Raw genomic sequence first — 21,527 nt, 5'->3', positions numbered from 1 at the left:
TAAAATGCCACCTTTACAGTTCTTCATTCAAATGTATGTAAAATTACAACAAAAAAAACATTGCATCATACCCTCTCAAACTGAGCTGTACCATGTCAAATCATAATCCCATTGAGTCGAACCAAATTGAATCGTTCCAATTTAAAATCAAACATTCTTCTATCTATCTAGGACACTGGTGTCAAACTCGAGCCATGGGGGACAGATCTGGCCCGCTACATCATTCTATGTGGCCCGAGAAAGCAAATCAAATATGTCAGTGCTTGCTAAAATATGTACCAAAATTTCAAACATGGAATAAAGAAGAGAGATATTGTAAGCATTTGGTTGTTACCAAACCCCACATTACAATAACTTAAACAATAGTTGAATAAACCATTATTCTTACCAAGTACCCCACTAGTACTTTTGAGACACAACATTTGTATTTAATACAAAAGAATAACATTTGTATTTAACCAATGACATTAGGGCTGTCACGAACAAACTGGAATCAGTTATGGTATCAGTTATTGAATCGAATACTTGAGTACTTCCTCATCATCCATGTCAGATGTGTAGCTTATTCGCCCTTATGGAGGTACTCTGCTCCATATTTAGCCGCATTAGCTAACCAGCCGAAGTTTGTTTTCTAGCGAGCTGTTGTGGCACAAGCACCAAGCATAGCCTGTGTGTGTGTGTGTGTGTATATATGTGTATATATACTGTATATATATATATATATATATATATATATATATAAAATCTCCATCCATCCATCAATTTTCCGATCCCCTTATCCTAACAAGGGCCATGGGAGGTTCTTCGGGACACCCTGAATCGTTTAGTTGGTTGTGTTCTTCATGTTTAGCGATACGGAAACATTCCTTAAATCTCCACACTGAGCTCACGAAATCTTTGCCTCAACTCACATCACTGTACAGTGTCCTTTTCCAGCTGTGCACAGAACAGCTGACTTAGAAAAGCTCTGACGTGAATAAAACAGACTATCTTTTGTCGCCCCATTCATTATCTCTCTCATCTTGAGCATTTTTGCACACAATGCTTGTTGATGTATTATGCAGCAGTCCGTGACAAAGACCAAAAAAATTTTTTTTAAAAAGCATCGTTCTCTTTGCACCTTACCAATAAATCCTTTTAGGCGGTCAATCATCGTGGGCGCTCCTTCCGTGGTGATGGATACCACAAAAATGTACTCTCCTCGCATGTGTTTTTTCATGATCAGCCCTGTTAGCAGCTCCTCCATATCAGTAAATGTCATCGGCTGTGTCATTCATGTCTGTATTCGTCCACACATACATCTACAATGTCCTTTGAAAGTTGGTGGGTCAAATCGGGGGCCATTGCTTTGCTGCACCGTGTAACTGCATGTCTGTATTTTTTTCGGTTATTGCAGAATTTCTGTTCTTGTCTAATTTGCCCAAAATATTGGATGGAATCACTTAACTGCAGATTCAAGCCAATTAGTGCAATCCATTTTCCTGAATTATTTTAGGTGACAGAATTTCAAACAATGCTGACTATAATACTGATTATTCGGCTCATCCAGGCGGTCTGGTAGCCCAGTGGTTAGCGCGTCGACTTCACAGTGCAGAGGTACCGGGTTCAATTCCAGCTTGGGCAACACTGTGTGGAGTTTGCATGTTCTCCCCGTGCCAGCGTGTGTTTTCTCAGGGTTTCCTCCCACATATTCCAAAAACGTGCATGGCAGGTTGATTGAACATCCCTTGTTTTGAGTGTAAGCGTGGATGGTTGTTTGTCTGTGTCCTGCGATTGGCTGGCAACCGATTCAGGGTGTACCCCGCCTACTGCCCGAAGACGGCTGGGATAGGCTCCAGCACACCGCGCGACCTTTGTGAGGATAAGCGGATCGGAAAATGGATGGATAGATGGATGGATTCGGCTCATCCATTGTTTATACAATGGTTGATTGCTAATGAAAGTGTGGAAAAAATCTCTACCCCCGCATAACACCAACCTTTTTGATACAAACAAAGCAGATTATTATTTTTTAATTAACACAAATTGGCTGCCTCCAGGATGTACAAAAGATTGTGTGCATTAGAAATTTTCCTTAAAGCTCTTTTGTAAAGAGAAGATTTTAGAGTCACAATTGCCTTCCTATCAGCTCACACCATCTGGCTGTTCTTTAACCTCACTTTTTGTACAAAGAACTGCCACTCCGTGGATGATTTCCCTTTCCTGGACCATTCTGTGTAAATCACAGTGATTCCACAGTTTCTCAAAATGCCAAACCAGCCATTTGGTGACAACAATCATATCACGTTCAAAGTCGTTTCAGCGTGTACTCGCGCAAGGTCATTTAAATCACGCAGGGCATTATCATGACTAACTAGCTTATTTTAGTGCTTTGTAATTATGTTTTGTTACTGATTTATTTTCTGGTTGGTCATTAAAGTTATATTTAAAGTTGAGCTTTCGAGCGAGCATTCAAGGAAATTTTATTGTACCAACACACATTTCCACATGATATAGCATGAAATCCGACAACCAAGGTCTCAGGTTAGCCCAGTAACTTACAATGCTTATTCACTGTTTGAGTGTGTACAAAAATGCAATGCAGCAAAGGTGTGGCTGTAGCACACAGGTGTCAAAGCCAAGGCCCATGGGCCAGATCTGGCCCGCCACATAATTTTTTTGTGGCCCGCGAAAGCAAATCAAGCATGTTAAGTTCCATGATGCTTGCTAAAGTCTGAACCAAAATTTCAAATTGTCATATGTATTCCACAATAACATTCATTATTCTTGACTTCTTATTTTAAAACTAATTATTCATCAATTTGTTGTGCGCTGTGTATGTAAGATGTGGAGGTGATTAAACATTTTTATGGTTTCGCAAAATTCATAACGGCCCTCCAAGGCAAACCGTAACTACAATGTGGCCCACGAGAAAAATGAGTTTGACACGCCTGCTGTAGCAGAATGAAAATGCGAGCGGTTTGAATTTACTTGACAAAAACTTGTCTCAACTTTATTTATGTAGCGCTTTCACTGGGCTTTATTTTTTTTTAGCAAATGTTGCTTTAACCAACATAGGCAGACAATTAGTTATGAAATTTGTCACAGTAGTAGTATTTATTGGATTGGTTTTCAATTATCAGTTGTTTTAGTTACATCAAAATTCATACATTAATATTTCACAATCAAAAATTAATAAGGACAAAGCTTCCCAAAATGTGTTTGCTTTGTTTTTAATTTTACAAAAATAAGAATTTAAATCGATTTTTTTAAAATGGGAAGAGATCATTTCAGTATATCTATTTCAAATCAGTGTTATTTATGGATTTCGGATCTAGCTGTGTAGCTATAACAATTATTCTGTATCCTAATATGCAAAGGTGGGCATTGTTGGGACAGAGGAAAAAAAGACGTTTTTAAAACGGACGGATTAAGGAAGGACGGAAGTGGGTTTTCATTTGTCCATTTCATCGTCCCTATCCGGGTTAAGTATGTGGTGTCAGGAGGCAAAAATAACAAGGCCAGAGTGTAGCCAAACACTGTATTTTCTGAACAAGCTATTTCATCTTAACAGTATTTTTATAGCGACACTGCTCCCTAGTGTACAGTGAAAGAGCATAACAAAAAGTCTACGGACATCCATTTCACTTACGATCCATCAATCCGGTTAAGATGGCTGTGTTGTATGTCTTTCAGTACCCGCCCAACATGCTGATGGCTGGGATTTCTAAAAGTCAAGTTTTCATTACACAGTGCAGAGGTGCAGGGTTCGATTCTGGCTCTGGACTTCCTGTGTAGAGTTACATGTTCTCCCTGGGCCTTCATAGGTTTTGTACGGGTACTCTGGTTTCCTCTTGCTTTCCAAAATCATGCATGGCAGGTTAATGGAGCACTCTAAATTGTCCCTAGATGTGATTGTGAACGCAAATGGCTGTTAATCTACATTTGCCCTGCGATTGTCTGGCAATCAGTTCAGGGTGTACCCCGCCTACTGCTTGAAGACAGCCCGGATAGGCGCCAGCATGCCTGTGACCCTTGTGAGGATAAGCGGATCAAGTGATGGATGGATGGATGGACAAAGTCAATTTTTTTTTAAAGACTATTTGGGTTTAACAAGTCTATCTTAAATTCACTGCAGAATATCCACACATTTTTATCATTTAGGTAGTAAAACATGGCAGCCGGTGTTTCATTGAATGTGTCAAGTCATGAAGATAATGTTTGCAGTTTCTCATCCATGTAGCTTCAAATCTTCTTTTTTTAGGATGTATTCTGATTTCAGCGTTGTTGTTTTTTGTTCATTGAAATACCCACCAGTGCTCTTCAGTTTCTTTGCCTGTTTTAATTGCTCAATCCTGACGTCATAGCTCACATGCCGAACAATAACTGCCAGCTTTGTCTTTGTGTCTTTTACGGGGAGCATGGGACAGGTTGAAATGTCATGACTATGAATACGCACTTTGTAGAAACTTTATGACTCATTTGGTAGGGGGCCTCTTCATCATCTTTGCTGCCCCCTGCAGCTTTGGCATATGATCGTTATGATGTTTCCATTCTGTTTATAATTTTTAACTTTTGTTTGTGTTGACGTTGTCTTTTTTTGTAATCTTTATAATTCTCCTTGACCAGTTAACAACAAAAAAAAAAACAAATATCATCCAGAAGGATGCGATAAGCATATTTTGCTCAGTTCATCAAACAAGAAGTTTCAGCGATTTCTTTCATTTAGAAAATCACCAAAACAAATATATTACAATTAAGTTTTTTAAAATTATACATTAACTTGTCTTACAACTACAATGGCATTCATGTCAAATAAATGAACAAAAATAGTTGACAGAAAAAGAAATTTTGAATAAAGTTTTGAATAAGTCACGATTATATAGGTTAAACATTATAGAAAGAAAGAGATAAATGGATGAAGAGCAACAAGTTATATGCTCAAATGCAAGGTTAGCATAGCAACCCAATGTAATGGACCCCACCTTGAGCTGCGTCAGTGTACATTAGTAAAACCTCACTCCTTGAAACTTGGCTGTCTGAGTACTCCCACGCCGGTGACGAGATGGCAGCAATGGTTCGAAGACACAGTAGTTGGGGCTCGGACAGTGTATGAATCGCCTCCGTGACACAAGTACCAAACCTACAGATCAAAATAAGATTTAAAAAATAAAACAATCGAGTTAAACGGCACTGTGGACATTTTTGTATAATACTTGCAGCACTACACTGGCACCGTAAGTCGTCATTGGTGCGTCTCGTTCAAGAGTCATTTCTCCAATACCTTTAACAGAAATGTTGAGTGTGGAACTTATTGATACTCCATCCATCCATCCATCTTCTACCGCTTATCCGGGGCCGGGTCGCGGGGGCAACAGCTTTAGCAGGGAAGCCCAGACTTCCCTCTCCCTAGCTACTTCTTCCAGCTCTCCCCGGGGGATCCCGAGGCGTTCCCAGGCCAGCTGGGTGACATAGTCACTCCAGCGTGTCCTGGGTCTTCCTCGGGGTCTCCTCCCGGTGGGACATGCCCGGAACACCTCACCAGGGAGGCGTTCAGGAGGCATCCGAATCAGATGCCCAAGCCACCTCATCTGGCTCCTCTCGATGTGGAGGAGAAGCGGCTCGACTCTGAGCCCCTCCCGGATGACCGAGCTTCTCACCTTATCTCTAAGGGAGAGCCCGGACACCCTGCGGAGAAAACTCATTTCGGCCGCTTGTATCCGGGATCTCGTTCTTTCGGTCACGACCCATAGCTCGTGACCATAGATGAGGGTTGGAACGTAGATCGACCGGTAAATTGAGAGCTTCGCCCTTTGGCTCAGCTCCTTCTTCACCACGACAGACCGATACAACGTCCGCATCACAGCAGACGCTGCACCGATCCGCCTGTCGATCTCTCGCTCCCTCCTGCCCTCACTCGTGAACAAGACCCCAAGATACTTAAACTCCTCCACTTGGGGCAAGATCTCTCCCCCGACCCGGAGGGGGCACTCCACCCTTTTCCGACTGAGGACCATGGTTTCAGATTTGGAGGTGCTGATTTTCATCCCAACCGCTTCACACTCAGCTGCGAAACGCTCCAGTGAGCGTTGGAGAGCCCCGTTTGAAGGAGCCAACAGCACCACATCATCTGCAAAAAGCAGGGATGCAATACTGAGGCCACCAAAACGGACGCCCTCAACGCTTCGGCTGCGCCTAGAAATTCTGTCCATAAAGATTATGAACAGAATCGGCGACAAAGGGCAGCCTTGGCGGAGTCCTACCCTCACTGGAAACGATTCCGACTTACTGCCGGCAATGCGAACCAAACTCTGACATCGGTGGTATAGTGACCGAATAGCCCGTATCAGGGGGTTCGGTACCCCATACCCACGAAGCACCCCCCACAGAACTCCCCGAGGGACACGGTCAAACGCCTTCTCCAAGTCCACAAAACACATGTAGACTGGTTGGGCGAATTCCCACATACCCTCGAGGACCCTGCTAAGGGTGTAGAGCTGGTCCACTGTTCCACGGCCGGGACGAAAACCACACTGCTCCTCCTCAATCTGAGGCTCGACTTCCTGACGGACCCTCCTCTCCAGCACCCCTGAATAGACCTTACCAGGGAGGCTGAGGAGTGTGATCCCTCTGTAGTTGGAACACACCCTCCGGTCCCCCCTTTTAAAAAGAGGGACTACCACCCCGGTCTGCCAATCCAGAGGCACTCTCCCCGTTGACCACGCGATGTTGCAGAGGCGTGTCAACCAGGACAGCCCCACAACATCCAGAGCCTTGAGGAACTCCGGGCGGATCTCATCCACCCCTGGGGCCCTGCCACCGAGGAGCTTTTTAACCACATCGGTGACTTCAACCACAGAGATAGGAGAGCCCACCTCAGGGTCCTCAGACTCTGCTTCCTCCAAGGAAGACGTGTTGGTGGGGTTGAGGAGGTCTTCGAAGTACTCTGCCCACCGGTTCACAACGTCCCGACTCGAAGTCAGCAGTGCCCCATCCCCACTGTACACAGTGTTAGTGGTGCACTGCTTCCCCCTCCTGAGACGTCGGATGGTGGACCAGAATTTCCTCGAAGCCGTCCGGAAGTCGGCTTCCATGGCCTCACCGAACTCTTCCCACGCTCGGGTTTTTGCCTCGGCGACCACCGAAGCTGCGTTCCGCTTGGCCAGTCGATACCCGTCAGCTGCCTCTGGGGTCCCACAGGCCATAAAGGCTCGATAGGACTCCTTCTTCAGCTTGACGGCATCCCTTACTGCTGGTGTCCACCAGCGAGTACGAGGGTTGCCGCCACGACAGGCACCAACCACCTTACGGCCACAACTCAGATTGGCCGCCTCAACAATAGAGGCACGGAACATGGTCCACTCGGACTCAATGTCCCCCGTCTCCCCCGGAACATGGGAAAAGCTCTGTCGGAGGTGGGAGTTGAAACTCCTTCTGACAGGGGATTCCGCCAGACGCTCCCAACAAACCCTCACAATACGTTTGGGTCTGCCAGGACGGACCGGCATCTTCCCCCACCATCGGAGCCTACTCACCACCAGGTGGTGATCAGTTGACAGCTCCGCCCCTCTCTTCACCCGAGTGTCCAAAACATGCGGCCGCAAATCCGATGATACAACCACAAGGTCGATCATCGAACTACGGCCCAGGGTGTCCTGGTGCCAAGTGCACATATGGACACCCTTATGTTTGAACAAGGTGTTCGTTATGGACAATCCGTGGCGAGCACAGAAGTCCAATAACAAAACACCACTCGAGTTCTGATCGGGGGGGCCGTTCCTCCCAATCACGCCCCTCCAGGTCTCACTGTCATTGCCCACGTGAGCATTGAAGTCCCCCAGCAGAACAAGGGAGTCCCCAGCAGGAGTACTCTCCAGCACACCCTCCAAGGACTCCAAAAAGGGTGGGTATGCTGAGCTGCCGTTTGGTGCATATGCACAAACAACAGTCAGGACCCGTCCCCCCACCCGAAGGCGGAGGGAAGCAACCCTCTCGTCTACCGGTGTGAACCCCAATGTACAGGCACTGAGCCGGGGGGCAATGAGTATGCCCACACCTGCTCTGCGCCTCTCACCATGAGCAACTCCAGAGTGGAAGAGAGTCCAACCCCTCTCGAGAGAACTAGTACCAGAACCCAGGCTGTGTGTGGAGGCAAGTCCGACTATATCCAGTCGGAACTTCTCTACCTCACACACCAGCTCGGGCTCCTTCCCTGCCAGAGAGGTGACATTCCATGTCCCAAGAGCTAGCTTCTGTAGCCGAGGATCGGACCGCCAGGGTCCCCGCCTTTGGCTGCCGCCCAGCTCGCATTGCACCCGACCCCTTTGACCCCTCCCACGGGTGGTGAGACCATGAGAAGGGGGACCCACGTTGCCTCTTCGGGCTGAGCCCGGCCGGGCCCCATGGGTGTAGGCCCGGCCACCAGGCGCTCGCCAACGAGCCCCACCTCCAGGCCTGGCTCCAGAGGGGGGCCCCGGTGACCCGCGTCCGGGCAAGGGAAACTGAGATCCTTTAATTTTACTCATCATAAGGGGTCTTGGAGCCGTGCTTTGTCTGGTCCCTCACCTAGAACCTGTTTGCCATGGGTGACCCTGCCAGGGGCATAAAGCCCCAGACAACTTAGCTCCTAGGATCATTGGGACACACAAACCCCTCCACCACGGTAAGGTGACGGCTCACGGAGAGGACTTATTGATACTGTAGTTTTTAATAATTCCGCCCTTGGGTCACTTTGGTCCCAAAGCTTGGTACCCATCCCTAGTCTGTATCAATTACAAGAGGCTTACCAGACTACAGTAGATCCTCAGTTGGTGGCAAACTGTCTCGATGCTGTGTTTAAATATATAAGCGCCTAATTTTTCTGGTGCCAAGGGGTTCACTATGCTTTGACTGATTAATGACATCATTGCCTGACAATATTCTGCATCACTGACCACAATGGCCATCAAATACTTGTGGGAGACGTTGATTATTACTTTCAGTGTTCATTCATGGATTCATTAATATCCAAGGCTTCATGTCTCACTCCAGTGGGCATTAGTGTGTATGCATGTGTGTACTTGTGCTTTTGCGTATCATGTCATGCGCATGTGTGCAGTGGACTTTGACATTTTGTATTTTTTCCGTTTACTTTATTTATTTCTGTTCGGTTAGTTGTTGATTATTTTTAATAACTAATTATCTAATTACAATAATTGTGTGTATTGTATAGGTCTATGACGCGCATGCAAGATCAATCATACTGGGCCAAGGCTTGCCTCTTATCTTATGCATCAGAGCACTCACACTTAAGACCAATATGTGATGGACTGAAGATGTCAAGTGGGCTCAAACACAAGTTGAGTGACCTTGTTCGAGGAAGACTATCTTTCTCCCATTCTGATGCTCGCATTTGAGGGTTCTCCCAGTCCTTTGGGGGCCCCAAACAGCATAATGTCAAGGGGTCCATATTTTTTGCGTGCCATTTAGTCACGGTGTACTATGCAACCCACCCACCCAGATTTTACATATTTGTCAGATTTTGCCGCACTGCATAAGATGATTCAAAGTCATCCCAAATGACTGGTCGTACTTAGAGTAGATGATGCCAAAACTCATTCAAAAATATGGAAAGAAAGAAATTGAGGTATACTTTACCTTCTTTTTTTGGGGGGGGGGGATTGCAATCAAATATCAAAACTCACATAAAATAAGTTGTTTGAAAGTCAATTAAAGCAAACTGTATTAAAATACAACAATTTCACAGTCTCCTATTGTACTGCATATTCACAACCAGCAGTAGTGGAAAAAGGTGAATAAAGTGAAAGAATTAAAATAAATATCAACAATCATTCAGTAAATAAGATTTATATGTGTGCTGCAAACTGAAACTTTAGTGCTTCAGAATTTTGCATTTATTTTGTGCACAGGGAGTGAAACAAATGTGTTTTGTCGTGATTTGAGATTTTTCAGCTTTGGTTTTCAGAATTATATAAATGTGTGTGCATGTGTGTGTGTGTGTGTATGTATGTATGTATGTATTAAAAAAAATAACTCATGAACTCAAAAACACAAAGTGAACACTTGTTTTTTTTAATCGGTGTCAAAAATATGTTGAGGGACACACAACCATCTATGCTTACAATTTGCAGTGTAATTGATGAGAAGTTTCGAACAATTGCTTTCCCCTGTTTAATATTTCGTGCTCACAGAGAAGATGCAGTTGTGTGATTGATGGCTTAGCTACCAGGGAACAAACTGCCTTTTGCACCTCATCATTCACAGTGATGGAAGTGCTGCTTTGCTTGTTTGTTTTCCACTGTGGTTCATTCCTCACTACTTTCTACACAAGGGCGACGAGCGAGGGGGATGACATCTGTTGTTCTAGCTCTGGGTTTCCTTGTATCTTTCAATTTTGAAGTGCGACAACAACCTTACACAAGAAATGAGGTTGTGCTCAATACACTGCTTAAAGCACGGAGCAAATGCATTTTGTCATCTTTTAAAGGAGAGATTTTTGTTATTTACATTGATCTTGCTGAGAGTCCGACTGGTGAAACAATACATTGAACTGAAAACGCCTTAAAAAGGAGCTTGAATCTTTTGTGCGCAATCATTTTCTCCTCACAAATGAGAGGCTTGAATAACAGCACATTTTAAATGAATATCTCACATTATCACACATCCTACATCGCATTACCCTGGAACAGTATTTCTGTGCAGTAGCTTTTGTTCAGCTTGACACGAGAGACAAAAGGCTTCAATTAAAATTGTGTGACTGGCTGCTGCAAAGTTGATGGGCTATGACAGTCGCCTTAGCGGAGCTCTCAATGACATTTGCTGTCAACAAGTGATGCTGCGGCCCATTTCCCACACAGAGAAACTGTTTTGTTAATCCCCCGACGGGTAATTAAATCGTAGCATTAAACGTTTTCACTTCTATGGTGGCGCTGCCATGCTAGAGATAGCAACAGACGGAGGAAAAACTTTGCAACAAAGTTCTAACTACGATCATACATGGCTAATTTATCACATCATAATGAAAACGGGAATCATTTTGGAGAGAAAAAAAAACACTGCTGTCAAACTCTAAAAGATAAGGTGGTTGCCATCTTTTTTTCAGGAATACAGAACAACATGTACTACAATTTAACAGGATTGCATTATCACCTCAGGGTGTAAAGGCAGGATATATACAGTGGGGCAAATAAGTATTTAGTCAACCACCAATTGCGCAAGTTCTCCTACTTGAAAAGATTAGAGAGGCCTGTAATTGTCAACATGGGTAAAGCTCAACCATGAGAGACAGAATGTGGGAAAAAAACTCAGAAAATTACATTGTTTGATTTTTAAAGAATTTATTTGCAAATTAGAGGGAAAATAAGTATTTAGTCAGCTACAAAGAAGCAAGATTTCTGGCTGTCAAAGAGGTCTAACTTCTTCTAATGAGACTCCACTCCTTCCCTGTATTAATGATGCCTGTTTTAATTCATTATTGGTGTAAAAGACACCTGTCTACAACCTCAGTCAGTCACACTCCAAACTCCACTATGGCCAAGACCAAAGAGCTGTCGAAGGACACCAGAGACAAAATTGGTGTAAATAAATCAACTGTGGGAGCAATTATTAGAAAATGGAAGACATACAAGACCAATGATAATCTCCCTCGATCTGGGACTCCATGCAAGATCTCACCGCGGGGCGTCAAAATGATAACAAGAACGGTGAGCAAAAATGCCAGAACCACACGAGGGGACCTAGTGAATGACCTACAGAGAGCTGGGACCACAGTAACAAAGGCTACAATCAGTAACACAATGCGCCGCCAGGGACTCCGCTTTATCCACACAAGGGTCGTGGGAGGTGCTGGAGCCTATCCCAGCCGTCTTCAGGCAGTAGGCGGGGGACACCCCGAACTGGTTGCCAGCTAAATGCAGGGCACACAGAGACGAACAACCATCCGCGCTCACACTCACACCTAGGGACAATTTGGAGTGTCCAATGAGCCTGCCATGCATGTTTTTTGGAATGTGGGAGGAAACCGGAGTACCCAGAGAAAACCCACGCAGGCCCGGGGAGAACATGCAAACTCCACACAGGGAGGCTGGAACTGGAATTGAACCCGTACCTCTGCACTGTGAGGTCGACGCGCTAACCACTGGAAAATACACCCACCCACACACACACACACACCACTGTGGCCAAGGGTACAATTTTTGTCAGGACCAGGCAACCTATGATAAAATACGGAATTGCATTCCGAAAAATTCAGTAAATGTGTAACTTGCCAGTGAATTCAAGATTATGAATTTGACACAGAGATACAGTGGTACCTCTACTTACGAACGCCTCTTCATATGAAATTTTCAAGTTACGAGACGGCTCAACAGGAATATATTGCCTCTTGTTGTGAAAGAAGTTTCACGATACGAAAGGTAAAAATACAGTATGGGCTGCTAGTCGCAGCTCCAAGTTTCCTGAACGCAACAACTATATAGCTGGTAGTATACGGATGTTCACATATTCTGTTTATAACACTGCCTATATTCACCGCGTAGGCCAAAAATGTTATCTCCCCATTTCAGTTTGTGTGGTTCTTTCAATGTAAAAAAACAAAAAGGAGTCAGTCGAAGATGTCTGAGAGGTCGGTATGTCCAGAATTATCCAATGACCAAAAAGTAAGATGTCCATCTGTCATGTACTGCACTGCTTACCGTGCATGTTCATCAAAAATGCGCTTCTGCTTGCACAAAGTTGTGGATGTTTTCCACGCCATATCGCTTATCTCTATAACTGATCCTGTTGTTTTGCTGACCTTGGTTGACATTAAACACGACTCCGATAGAGATTTTACATAATCTGTTGTCAAACATTTCAGGAAATAGGAGCTTGAAGTCTCAGAATGCAGTCCGAAGAATATCACATCTCCCTCCTCACGAGAAAGACAAATTATATTGAGAGACAGTGTTTCGTAAGCACGCTGCCTTATATAAATGTGCTTAGAGTCTCAACTGTGATTGTCAAGGGACCAATGCAGGATGTACCCACTTGTACAAAGTCTGCTGGAAGACTCCAGCACCCCAATCTGGATACAAGCTCTGTTGAACAACTTTATTCTGTGGAACCATGGTCTTCTATGCCTATGCATTTATTCTCAACAAAACACGATAGCATGAAATACATTCAATTATTTTTGCCGATTTGTAAGTATGCAATATATTTTTGTACTTCATGTTTAGGTCGGAAATTTATATTATCTTAACAATACCACCCATTCATCTTACAGTAACAATACAATGACTTGAATGCTTAATTTGTAGCAATTTTCCTTCGTCTGTTTCAAGACAAATAGTGTGCCATGACATTATTGACTAATACTACGTAAAATGTAAAATACTTAATATACAGGAAAAGAAGACTTTTAGCCATGAATGTTTTTCGAAGAAAAGAAAAATTGAAGCTTTGTCACTCTGCCTGAAAGTGGAGAGTTAACATTGTTTACTCATTTCCATGCCAGATCATTCACCCATAGCAGAAAGGATTTAGTCGTTTCTAGGAAACCGCCGTGTGCTCGCTTGATCAACCCGTTTGTTCAATTTACTTTGGATGCGGTGTTTAATGGCGGTCTGATGCCCATTTGCTCCCTCATAAAACCCTTTTGTCATTGTCGTTCTCCTCGCAGTAGCAAATTAAAAAGAATCTCTGTTGCAGTGTGGGTCTTGATTATATTAATCATACCAATGTGAGCAATATAAAAGTTTAAGATCCAGAAAAGGCAAACCTGTCAAAATATGTTTTGAAATTGTTGTTCAGTTGGGATGGATTCCTTGTAACGTCTACGATGCAAGAGATTTAAATAGAAATTGGTCCAGATTCAGTACATCTATTGCAATTGGCTGTAATCTCAAAGTCCAACTTCTTTACAAATGTTTCTTGAATCTTGAAAGAACAAAGCAGAGGACTAAGGCTCCGGGTTTCGTGAAACTACTGGTTGGTCAGTCGGGTGTTGTGTCTTGATTTTAACCATCTATCCACTTTGTATAGACAACTACAGGCTAGAAATGCTGCATCACATATGAATGGACCAAATAAGTCAGTCCTTCATTCTCAAGTTAACATGTTCTGCTACCGGGCATTGCTCAACAGCATAGCTTGAAATTGAACTGAAGGGTTACTCTGTATTTTCTTTCACAGATTTTTTTTTTTTTTTTTGAAGAATTAAAAAAAGAGCCGGAAAATTTTGAGGAATCACAAAAATCTCTCACTGCTGATGACCCCTTTTGATCACATGGTCACAGTGATAAATATCAGCAAACTCAACTGTGCTACATGGGGTTTTTTCAGCGACGCCACATGAATTGCTGAGAACAAATCAATCACGACGGCAAATAGAGATTCGGAGCCATTCGTCAGCCGCACAGCACTTGCTTGCCGATGGAGCACTTCTGGGGATATATCACACACGCAGAAGATAGCCCTTCGAGGTGATAGGCATGTATAGAGCGAGAACCAATTCAGTCCAGTTAGAACAGGTCACATAAATCAAACCTATTTATTACTCCCGGGTGAAAGGAAAACCTCTTTCAACGCTGATCAATGCTTTGTGAATTTACATTTTTAAAGTTGTCCGTAGCATTTATTCTCGAATGGGTTTTAAAGCGATGTGATGGGAGGGATTTTATTATGGTGGTGGAAATACTCAACCTTCTTAACAACTGGTGCCACAGTGAATGAAATCGACCATGGATGACCAAAAGAAGCTTCTTCCCTGAAATGATCACCAAAAACACAATTTAGGTTGACAGTTAACATAATAAGTCAAGACAACCATAGAAAATCTATTGGCATTATAAACTGCTTAAAAAAATAAAATTGGGAAACTCGGTGTGACATTGTGCTGTTTAAGTGTTCCTTTTATTTTTTTGAGCAGTATATATTTTTTGGCATCAGGAATGAGACTCATCACATCATTGTGGCTCATACGGGCAAAATAGATGACATCTTCCTTTTATGGCACAGAGAGCAATTTGTAGAACAGTATAACTGTCAGTGCTTTCCTGCCATCGTAAAGCTTTATTTTACTATGATTATTTACAACATGTGATACATTAATAACCGGAAACAAACCAAAGCACGGTGGAGAAGGTTTATATTCTCCATTCTAGACTTGCATATCATTTCTTCATCATGGATTAAGATTATGTTCTATTGTATTATCTTCAGCATGGCTCTTAGATTGATATAAATATTGTGCACATCTATCCAGCCAGAAGTTTTAGAATGCTTTTGTCTTTGCGGCTTGCAGGAAAGTCGGTTGTGTGTACCACCATAGTAACATTTTCCTTAGGGCATCGTATTAATTTGCTCACTTGTTTAGCTTTTAGGGGGCGGCCCGTTGGTCCAATGGTTAGCGTGTCGACCTCACAGCGTGGAGTTTGCATGCTCTCCCCGGGCCTGTGTGGGTTTTCTCCGGGTACTCCGGTTTCCTCCCACATTCTAAAAACATGCATGGCAGGCTGATTGAACACTCAAAATTGGCCCGAGGTGTGAGTGTGTGTGCGCGGATGGTTGTTCGTCTCTGCGTGCCCTGCGATTGGCTGGCAACCGGTTCAGGGTGTCCCCGACTACTGCCCGAAAACGGGTGGGATAGGCTTTAGCATCCCTCGCAACCCTTGTGAGGATAAGCGGATTAAAAAATAAATGAATGAATGAATGTTTAGCTTTTATAAATGTCTCCAACATTTGTTTAAATATACTTAAAATCCCTATTGTTCTCTATTGTTAAATAACTGTTATTAAAAATCTCTCAGCTCTCAGACGCTGTGGATGTTAAAGCCATGAAAAAATATACACTTAAATCAGGGCCACTGTCCTGCCTGTTTTCCATTGCTCCCTGCTGAAACACACCTCATTCAAATGATCAGCTCATGAGCAAGCTCTGAAGACACATGAACGATCCTCATCATTTGAATGAGGTGTGTTGCAGCAGGGAAGGATGGAAAGCAGCGGCTCTTGAGGACCACCCTGGTTTAAAGCCTGCGTTTGATGGTATATAACTCATCACCGAGCCGTTGCGGACTTTTCAATGTCGCAACAACAGGTGCTGTCGCCATCAGGTAGCTCGTGGGCTGACAGGTTTACGGAAGCTATTGACTGGCGGCAGACTATCCAAAACATCACCAACTTGCTTGGTGTTTGTTGGTTGAGGGTCTACATAACTGAGACACTTCAGGCAAAGTTACCGGTAACCGTTTTTAAAAACACAGAAGGCACACACTATTCAGTCCATTAAACAGTTTGTCATACTACATGACAGACATATGAGCGCATACTTCCCGCTAGGTGCAGTAAATACCCACAATGCTCTGCATTTTTACATATTACATTAACCTGAAAGTCACATAATACATAACACTTGGGCATTTGTTCCATCTCGGGAAGATGTATTTTTCCGGGTGAAGGCATAGCTAGCTTGCTTACTGCACACTATAGTGGTAAAATGGGCAAAGTCATTTTAAGAGACTAAATCACATTTGCTCAGTCATCAAACGAAGGCGGACAGTTCTTTCAGAGTTGGGGAGGGACGAGTACTGGGCGGTGTTTTGGTCATGCCCAAAAAAAAATCCAAACCGAAAAGGTGAACCACAGTTTAATGCTTTATCTAAACAATACGGTTTCAATACACTTCAGTCTTTGTACATTTTCAGCAGTTATTTTCAAACATGATAATTTATATACAAATAATTCTCTGAAGTCACCTTGCAGGGTATTAAAGGCTAACAAAATATACAAAAAAGAAAAATCAGCAATTGCAAACTTGTACCCACGTATCACCTGAAATATTTGTGACTATGTGTATTCCAAATAGCACCAAGAAAGATCAAACCTGATAATTACACAGTTTTCAACTTTTAAGGAATTGACAAATTGCAGGTGGGAATAAAATGGACTCATCAAATGCTGTGTGACCTTTCACCATACAACCAGCGTAATTGCAAATGTCAGTTTTGAACTTAAAAAGGAGCAGAAGTGTGACCTTCTAGTTGAATGAATTATCAACACTTTTCACCCTTGGGATGATGAAAAGACTCAGTTTCAATGTAGACAGTGTTTCAGACACTGTGGCATATTTAGGCTTTATGTTTTTTTTCATTCAGTTATTAAGTATTACTCATTACCCAGCCTGGGAGACCAACAATACGCACACTTCTTAATATTTTAGCATTATAGTAGCACTGGCTCATTTATCCACCAACCTGCTTCCTTGTGACGTGTTGGAGCGCAGCCTTGACCGGGTCAGGTTTCCCGACCTGGTCGGCTATACTTAAGACGCATCACAAGGAAGCAGTGACAGCTCCGACGAAGGCTAAAGTGACAGCCGAAACTGTCAGCTAGGTAAGAGTTTTTCTTGTCACCAAAAAAAGACTATTGTCTGAAAAAGAAAAAGAAACTTTAAACCTAATTTAACAAATAAGCAAACAAGATGAACGTCATTGTGCTATGCTTCTTTGAATTTGACAACATTAGCTTTGTTGACATGAGGCAAAAAGAAAAAGAAAACCGTCAAAACACAAACATGCATAAGCTAAACCTTGTGAGTTATGGCGAAAGAACTCCACTAGGTCACAAAGGTTTGTTCAGAGATCTCATCTCTCACTGGCTGGAATGTCTCCAGATTAACTAGCAGTGTTTTGTGTTCGCTTAAATAGTCCTACTGGCATTCTTGGCACGGATGCAGCTCTCTCAGCAGGCGTTGTAAATGGAACTTGCCACTACAGACTGATAGAAGCTCTTCAGTGTCATGCTGCCAACACTGAAGGATGTCAAAGACCCTCCTCACCATTCTTAAGATTTTTTTCCCTGATATTTTAGAGAGAGTGTTCTGAGAAACACACAGCACAAAGCATATTACTTACTGTTTATAAAATTAAAATAAATCAATAAATAAATGGTGAATAGCAGAAGTTTCTCAGTATAGAAAATCTACGGATGTTACGAGAGCTGTCGCAGCTAAAATTATTCAGTTATTCTGAATCACAAAATTGGTCCTGTGTGATCTGTAATGACCAGTTTTCTGAGCGTTTTCCAAAACAAAACCAGAAATATTCCCCCGTGTCTTGAATATCGGTCTGTTTTTCATTCGAAAAGAGTCTATTTAATTAAATTTCAGCAGTAGCTGTAAAATAGGGTTTTTGATTCATAGTTTGATTGTTCATCAGCAAAAGATACAATTATACCAAAATACACCACTGGGTGTTACCTATGACTTGGCCCCCACTGAGTAGGACTACCGATGACATTTGACAGACAAACAACAGTACAGTTCCTTTGGGGAGGAATAATTATATAGCATTCCGAACATCTTTCAAGGGAAAATATTTGCACCACTTTTAACAAAATGCTTCCCTTTTTTGGAAAGTTTGCTGCCGAACACACACATACACACACGGTGATTTTTGAAGTATAGAAGTCGTTGATTGAAAAGCTCTGTGTTGTTCTAAGTTGATGCAGCAGAGCCAGAATGACATTTAGATGTAGAGTGCCATGAAAGATGGTATGACTGAGGCGAGGTGACAGTCTGTCTCAGACAGTCATTGTCAAACACACTCAAAGTATGAAATCAGTCGAAGCAGTGGAAAAGGTGATCACTGTGGTTTGCTTCAAGGTTAGTATTTTACACACTGAAGGAAAATATTGCTTGGTTCTCACCTGGCTAGATACTTTTGGACTGTAGCTGATCCGCTGGCATCAGCAAAACAACATTATGGGTTTGATAATGGCTTCCTTACTCTGAAATGGTGACTTATTTTCCGCATTCTAAGGCGCTTTGGGGTTTTAGGCGCACCGTCCACGAATGGCCTATTTTAAAACTGTTTTCATATATAGGGCGCGCCGTACTATAAGGCACATAGAATAGAAGCAACAATAGTGGCTGCGGTTGTGTTATGCATCCACTAGATGGAGCTATGCTGGATTTGCCTGCAATTGAATTTAGTGCAACTTCTCTCCATGCACTCCAGCTTGCTCCCGTGCTCCTAAAACATATTGTCAGTTTTATTGACAACTCAAAATTGAAATATGCTTAAGGTGTTCAATCAGCCTGCCATGCATGTTTTTGGAATGTGGGAGGAAACCGGAGTACCCGGAGAAAACCCACGCAGGCCCAGGGAGAAGATGCAAACTCCATACAGAGAGGCTGGAGCTGGGATTGAACCCGGTACGTCTGCACTGTGAGGTCAACGCGCTAATCACTGGACCACCGAGCCACCAGAAAGTGATGTTCTCTACGTTTGAACAACGCTGAGAAGTACACAGACTTGCATGACACAACTGATAGCAATTCAGTTACATGCCATAGTCATACAACATATAATACATAACTCACATTTTGTCAAAAATTAGCAAAAGTACAGGGGGGTGGAGGGGCTCTCAGTTAGTTCCTGCCCTGTACTGAGCCACGCAAATGGGCTCATTTGCGGCTCGTGCATTGATGATGCGAGGCAGTGCCGAGCTGTAAGAACTCATTTGAATTGCACGACATACGCTATGGTAATATACTTCAAATGTGCAGAGAGATTCTCACTCGGCGTCACAAATTTCCCTGGTCGACTATGAGGATTGGTGAGATGATGAGTGAACAGCCCAAACACTGTCCAAATGCTGTGTCTTCAAATGATCTGTTGTCAACCTGCCTGGGCAATTTCACCCGTGATTTAATTTATTTTATTTTTATTTTTATTTTTATCCTGAGCAATAAATGTTACTAGCATAACTGTTAGTGCATACTGCACTTGTCACAATGGTAATAAAAAAGCCACAACTCGAAGGTAGTCATATAATTAGCGGACACCAATCCCTCCGAAGGGGTAATGTTATATTAGTAAGGTGCATCAATGTTATTATCACTATCAAGAGGCCGCGTATGGGACAAGAGACGGGGTAAAATTAACCTTGGAGGTACCTTCGGCAGGGAACAAGGTCTGTTTGAAAATGATTACAAGAGACGGTGTGCATTTTAGTCTGAAATGCTCCCAAACATTTTCTGTTTCTGTTTATTGACAAATTTTTCTTCACGCACCATAAACCACATGTGCCAAATGAACTTTTCAAATTTGTTTGTGTCAGGTGAATATGAAAATGCAAAATGCTAATACTGTCATGATTCAGTTTCTGTTAGTCTCCAGCAGGTGGGGGTGGTGTTCAGGTCTTTCCAGCTGCGCACCTGTTACCCATCATGATCAGCGGACTATTTAAAGCAGGGGTGTCCAAACTCGGTCCTGGAGGGCCGCTGTCCTGCCTGTTTTCCAGCTCTCCCGGCTGTAACTCACCTGATTCAAATGATCAGCTCATCAACCAGCTCTGGAGCAGCATTAGAACAATCCTGATGATGTGAATCAGGTGTGTTGCTACTGGGAGAGCTGTAAAACAGGCGGGACAGCGGCCCCCCAGGACCGACTTTGGACACCCCTGATTTAAAGACTTCCAAACTGACAACTGACTGTCGGACAGTTCGCCTTGCTCAAGCCATTGTTCTTGTGCACTTCTCTAGAAGTTCCTGATCTTGCTCCGTTTTTCTGGCTCCTTGTTGTTGCTCTCAGTTTTCTGGTTCATAGTCATTGGTTTTTTGTCAGTCATTCTCAGTTTGTATTTGTCGTGATTAGATTCTCTTGTCCTTTTGAGACAAGCAATTTCTGTTTGTATTTTTGCAAGCGCTTTTGGTTTCTCTCATTCTATCCTGGTGTGTTGACCAGCGTCATTTTTGGACTTTGTCGGTTTTGCGTTTGTGAATCAACCTTTTTTGGATCATCATCTTATCCTTGTCTATGCTTGTGGGATCCACCCCTATCCAAATAATTCTGGATTGTTCCAAATAAAGCCCAGGTTTATTATTATTTTTTTTTGTTATGCGCTGAATACATTTGCTGTGTGTCGAGAGGGTGAATGCAGCACTCATGCGCAATTACACACATCTTGGAGGTAATATTAAGTGTAAGTAATAATATCATTTTTTTCCCCCTATGGTAGTCTTTGATTTACAAGGTATTTGGTGGACTTTTCGTCAAATGAGGAGACCACTATTTTAACTTTGCAGTTTAACACAAAATATTGAATGTATTTACCTGCCATCTTGAGAGCGAACTCGGTCGGCCAACACTACCTAAACGGTTTTGCCTCCAAATCATTTGCGCCAAAGCGTCTGTACATACCTTGCTTGACGCATCTGTTCCGTTGCCACATTTGAATGAGCCCGTATCACACTGCACTTGCTTATGGTGAAAGGTCCGCACCACAGCGTGCCCGTATTTCCAACTGCTAACGAAACACTACCAGGAAGTAAAAAGTGAAAAAAGGTCAAGTAAAAAGTTTTTCCCACTGTTACGCAAGTAGACAGCTACTGTGCATATCATTGTTGCAAACGAAAGCCCAGTCTTTGCTCATTTTTAGGAGGAACAGAAGACAAGATGCATCTTTGTTGAGGCACTGTATTTATCAAGGCTTCTTCCATTGTCCTCATGCCATTACCTGCAAATACTTTCTCCAAAATAGTAAATCGCTCCGCTCGCGCATCT

At 43.0% G+C, this 21,527-nt stretch overlaps 1 protein-coding gene across 3 annotated transcripts in view; it reads left to right on the top strand.

Moving 5' to 3' along the window:
• LOC147202158 (3',5'-cyclic-AMP phosphodiesterase 4C-like) overlaps positions 1 to 21,527 on the top strand; it is a 91,988-nt gene that overhangs the window by 20,604 nt on the left and 49,857 nt on the right. The gene's annotated exons all lie outside the window — the stretch shown is intronic.

This window comes from Hippocampus guttulatus, chromosome 7 (genome assembly GCF_054856545.1).
Source record: "Hippocampus guttulatus isolate MCC_2025c chromosome 7, RoL_Hgut_1.0, whole genome shotgun sequence".
Classification (NCBI taxonomy): domain Eukaryota; kingdom Metazoa; phylum Chordata; class Actinopteri; order Syngnathiformes; family Syngnathidae; genus Hippocampus; species Hippocampus guttulatus.
Note: the sequence above shows the minus strand (reverse complement) of the source record. Positions and strands in the feature narration are given on the sequence as shown.